The sequence below is a fragment of the Argopecten irradians genome, chromosome 7 (genome assembly GCF_041381155.1).
Source record: "Argopecten irradians isolate NY chromosome 7, Ai_NY, whole genome shotgun sequence".
Classification (NCBI taxonomy): Eukaryota; Metazoa; Mollusca; class Bivalvia; order Pectinida; family Pectinidae; genus Argopecten; species Argopecten irradians.
In genome coordinates this window covers 17,549,850-17,555,929 of record NC_091140.1, presented here as the reverse complement: position 1 = coordinate 17,555,929, position 6,080 = coordinate 17,549,850, and the positions used below count along the sequence as shown (strand labels likewise).

The 6,080-nt window shown below is 32.3% G+C and overlaps 1 protein-coding gene across 9 annotated transcripts in view; it reads left to right on the top strand.

Moving 5' to 3' along the window:
• The first annotated feature begins 4,795 nt into the window (after positions 1-4,795).
• Positions 4,796-6,080, top strand: part of LOC138327731 (microtubule-associated protein futsch-like) — a 45,354-nt gene continuing 44,069 nt past the window's right edge. For 4 of the 9 annotated variants that reach the window (XM_069274062.1, XM_069274057.1, XM_069274059.1 and 1 more), the window contains exon 1: positions 4,796-4,953. The gene's annotated coding sequence lies outside the window, so the exon portion shown is untranslated. The remainder of the gene's footprint in view (positions 4,954-6,080) is intronic. The other 5 variants (XM_069274061.1, XM_069274056.1, XM_069274052.1 and 2 more) reach the window with 4 other exon arrangements.

Here is a 6,080-nt window from a genome sequence, read left to right as displayed (position 1 = left end):
TATACCGATTGCAGGGCCAAAATTAGAAAAATGATGACGTCACGCATTAGATGGCGCTAGTTGTCTGCCCATGCGGCAAGTTATGTCAGCAGGTGCGTGAAAACAGGCAAAAAATGGAAAACATGTAGAAAATAGAATTAAATAAAATGTCACGGTTAAGATTTACTATATTTTCTTCTTTTTGGAAAGTTTTGGGATTTTTTTTTTCTATTTATAACGACCATCACTAGTCTAAATGGATTTAAAATATATTTTCTACTTTTTTTTTAACAGCCTCAATTAGTTAAAGTGAATAGTCGGGCAAAGAAAACCAGTCTTAATGCGTTCATTGGCCTTCCAAAAGTTCTCACATATTAATACGACGGTCAAGTTCTGCTTAGTTTCGCAGTTCTGACCATCAAAGTAGAGAAAAGTTGAAAGCATTGAAAGCGAGGCTGCGTGGAAATGTAACCACGGACATAGTGAGCCGGGGGGACGTTTTAGAATTTCCATACTTTAAATTAATTTCTTCGTACGCAGACAGATTTTGACGAGAGATTTTATTTTTCCATTTCATAAGAAATTATACTGGATACATTCACACCATTTTTACAGACATCCTTGCCCGACTGTTCACTTTAAGGCCCACTACCTTTCCGGAGCAAAATTTAAAGTTTTTTTTAAAAAACATTAATAACAAAAGAAAATATTTATCGAGCGGCTTAAGATGAGGTTACAACACCAAACATATGCCAGATTTCCTGTCTAATGTACGATAACAGTGGAGATTCATTTCGCTGTTTTGCCGTCTGGCGCAGTGATATTCAACTACCGCGCGGCATTTAGGACGACGGCGGGAAACATAAAACGACCCGCGTTATGAAAATTAACATTTTATTTATTCTAATTAAACAGTTCTGAAGGTGATGATAAGTGTGCTAGTAAACGTATAGTTAATAACTTCTGCGACTCTACAAAATTATTGATCTCGTTTTACATTCCTATTTTAAAAATTAAAAGCTGTTTCGGAAAGTAGTGGCCCTTTAAGGATTAACTTGAATAGATTTTTTGATGAGAGTACACTCAGATTCTTGTGTTATATCTCCATAACATAAAAATGTATTCAAATTAATCCTTATAATTCAATTTACTAAAGATAATCTGTTCAATATTAAAAAAAATCATTTTGGGACTCTTTTCTCTATGAAAAGTTTTACGCCGTCATCTCAGCCAATCTGAAGCGACGTTACGAACGGCGACGCCATTTTTTCCTTTATGGGCTGATAAAGTAAATTTTAAGCCAATGAAAATGCTTGTAACAAGCAAAATTGAATTATTACACTATATATATATAATTACTATAATTTTATGAGTAACATTTTTGTGCTGTTATAGTTCTTGATTTTGGTACATAATTTCTCGTGTTTAATGTTGATCTTCGCCATATGTTTTGTCGTAAAAATAGCGCTACTTTAAAAAATGGCACTATATCTCTTAAAATTGTAACGCAAGTCAGGACTGAGTTTTTTAACCGTTTCTTCTTTCTCAAAATCTTGTGAAGCAGGTTAAAGATTTTTAGACACGATAATTAATAACCTTTACATTCAATTCAATTCAAAAATGTTTTATTGAAAACAAAAGGATTGGATAACAGGCAGGTAGTGCCTATTATATAATGATCCTTTCCTGAATCCGGTACAATGGTATAGTTACATTATAACATTATTGTTAAGTTATGTACTATTAACTTAGATTTAGATAAATTATTTCTATAAGTAGATTATTATATACTTATCTACAGTAAATTTATAAATATACCTGTTGATAGTTGAGTATCAAATTAAGGTTTCTTACTAGGAGATTGATTAAAGTAAACAAGCACACATACACCTTTCAAACTACTTCCATCTCTAGCAACAATACATATGTGAGTTAATAAGCATAATATTTCATCATATAATCATTTATATATTACTATAAAAGTATAAATACATGGTGAATACTAGAACATGTATATATCATACATTTACTTATATACATTCACCTCTTGCAACCTACACACATACAAATATAAATAGTATAAATACAAGGTAAAGAAATAGATTGAATTAAGCCCTTTCCATTGCTATTAAAGTGAGAAAATAGATTATGAATAGCCTTTTTACCTTTCTATAGAGTATGAACTTAAGTACATCATGAATATAACATATATATATAATTTAAGGTGTAATAGAAATTTACATGAGTCGATTTGATTCAAAAATAAATTTTGATACATTGTCTAAAATGAATTTATTGTCTTCATCGGAAAGTATTTAACTCCTTTTTGTTAAAATATTGGCAGATATGTAGCCAATTCTATTGAAGATTAACAATAAATAATGATGAAAGAGTGGACAGAAGAAAAAGAAATTATTTATGTTTTCATTTTGGTAGCCACAAATACATGGGACACTTTCAATCAGATGTTCATTAATAACTTTTACATGTACATGTACGGATGATAACTTTTACATGTACATATATAGATAATAGCTTTTACATGTACATGTAAGTAAGGATAATAAATATAACTCAGTTTATGTGTAAAGTGCTATGACCAGTAAATACCACACAGACAATTACTATCATATATATGGTACAATGACCAGTAAATACCACACAGACAATTACTATCAATATTGGTACAATGACCAGTAAATACACAAGACAATTATGGACAATGACCAGTAAATACCACACAGACAATTACTATTATATATACGGTACAATGACCAGTAAATACCACACAGACAATTACTATTATATATACGGTACAATGACCAGTAAATATCCACACAGACAATTACTATTATATATACGGACAATGACCAATGACCAGACAATAAATACGTACACATGACAGTAAAACACAGCATACTATTATATATACGGTACAATGACCAGTAAATACCACACAGACAATTACTATTATATATACGGTACAATGACCAGTAAATACCACACAGACAATTACTATTATATATATACGGTACAATGACCAGTAAATACCACACAGACAAATTACTATTATATATACGACACAATGACCCAGTAAATACCACACAGACAATTCCTATTATATATACGGTACAATGACCAGTAAATATCACACAGACAATTACTATTATATATACGGTACAATGACCAGTAAATACCACACAGACAATTACTATTATATATACGGTACAATGACCAGTAAATATCACACAGACAATTACTATTATATATACGGAACAATGACCAGTAAATACCACACAGACAATTACTATTATATATACGGTACAATGACCAGTAAATACCACACAGACAATTACTATCATATATACGGAACAATGACCAGTAAATACCACACAACATAAAATATAACTCAGTTTATGTGTAAAGTGCAATGACCAGTAAATACCACACAGACAATTACTATTATATATACGGTACAATGACCAGTAAATATCACACAGACAATTACTATTATATATACGGTACAATGACCAGTAAATACCACACAGACAATTACTATTATATATACGGTACAATGACCAGTAAATACCACACAGACAATTACTATTATATATACGGTACAATGACCAGTAAATACCACACAGACAATTACTATTATATATACGGTACAATGACCAGTAAATATCACACAGACAATAACTATTATATATACGGTACAATGACCAGTAAATATCACACAGACAATTACTATTATATATATACGGTACAATGACCAGTAAATATCACACAGACAATTACTATTATATATACGGTACAATGACCAGTAAATACCACACAGACAATAACTATTATATATACGGTACAATGACCAGTAAATATCACACAGACAATTACTATTATATATATACGGTACAATGACCAGTAAATATCACACAGACAATTACCAGTAAATATCACACAGACAATTACTATTATATATACGGTACAATGACCACATTAGGTACACACAGACTTTTCGTCCTCGATTTTTCTGAAATGTTCACAATAATTACTTTTTGGTACACTTAAACCCAAGGAGGTCTTTAAATGAAACCGAAATTTAAATTTTTAGATTTTACCTGCAAATGTTCGATGGTGATAAGTAGTTTTTCATAATGAGAAAAATAATATACATTTGTAGTTTTACAATTTAAAACATGATTTTGATATTTTTTGGTTAAAAAATATGGAACCATTCAACACACCTCTGCCGGACAACTTTTATTTGACCATAACACATGCCCCTGCGACCCTTTGATTTTTTTTAATCGAATTAAAGGGTTGACATTAATGTAGCTACATATGACATTCAGTTTTTATGTAATTGGTTCAATAAGAGTTACTTCCCTTGGTTCAATAAGAGTTACTTCCCTTAGTGCATTACTGAAAATGGTACTGATGCAAACTTGAGTCTTTGCAAATGTAAATTTAGTCGGATAAATTGAAACAAACAACAATACTATATCAACAACTTCTAGTAAATATCACTATAATCTACATTGTTTTATGGAAATAATTGACAGTGCAACTTTCATGAACATCTTTGTAAGATTCTGGAATAGATAAAGTTAGCTAGGCCTACTCAAGTTGAACAGTTTCACACTTTTTGTGTGCGTTTTTTAAATTGTCCAAACAGAGACCTAGATATAATAAATATAGATTTAATATAATGGTCCAAATAAATATTTCATCAAACAACTCCGTATATTTTGTCTTTTGTCGACTTTATATGCGAACTTTCATTTTCCAGCTTCCGCCTTTTACATATTGCCCATCTAAGTTAATTTGCATATTACCTCCATATTTGGAACCGATCTGACACACCCACGCTGAAACGACAACCACAAAACAAAATCCCGGGAAAGTTCGTGAGACTCAGAGGCGAAACTCGAGGAAGTAAATCTGAACTTTCGTCTGTCATTTTCAAACTCCACGGTAAGTGAATGCTTCTTTTAACACATTTGCTAATTAAATATTTGTCTTCAAGTTAATTTTATTTGATAACATTCGCTTGGAGAAAATAACAATGCCAGAGCAGGTGGTTGGCGGATTCTTGAAAGTGTTGTCACTCCACGCTTGGATGACTTCGTTTATTTTCATGCAACGTAGAAAATGGAGCTAACCATAGACCAAGACGGGTTTACAGTTTCTGTCTTGTAGAGATATCTGATCTAATAAAGAACGTATCAGTCCATTGTTAGCTGCAGTCTAAAGTTTTTCTATTGTTGTTTCTTTTATCTCTACTGAGTACTCCTACAGAAGCTGGAGATAGAGTGTGTGAGAGGTGAGAGAGAGAAAGGGGAAGTGGCGGGGGGTAACAGTATTATGAGGATTTTGAAAAGTGATTATGTCAAATTGCATGTGCAGGTTCCCCTAGGGGTCTAGTTGTGCATATTGCATTTTAGGACCGATCGGTGAACAAGATGGCCGAATGACCGCCATCTTGGATTTTGATAGTTGAAGCTTAAATTTGTTACCATAATTTCTTAGAAAGTACTACAGGGATCTGACTCAAATTTCATGTGCAGGTTCCCGTAGGTCCATGGTTATGCATATTGCATTTTGGTACTGATCATTGAACAAGATTGCTAACAGGATGCCATCTTGAATTATGAAAATCGAAGTTTGCTACCACTATATCGCAAAAAGTCCTGAAGGGATCTGTCTCAAATTCCATGTGCAGGTTCCCCTAGGGGAGGTATAGTTGTGAATATTGCATTTTGGGACAGATCGATGAACAAGATGGCCGACAGGACGCTATCTTGGATTTTGATAGTTGAAGCTTATTACCACTATTTCTCAGAAAGTACTGAAGTGATCTGTCTCAAAATTTATATGTAAGTTCCTCAAGGACCTTAGTTGTGCATATTGCATTTTCAGAATGATCGGTCAAAAAGATGGCCGATAGGTAGCCATCTTGGATTTTGATAATTGAAGTTTGAAGTTTGTTACTGTTATTTATCTCAGAAAGTACTCCAAGGATCTTTCTCAAATATCATATGTAGTATTATTTTGTAAAAGCAGAGAAAAGATATCTCTTTCGTTTGTCAGATATAGATAAT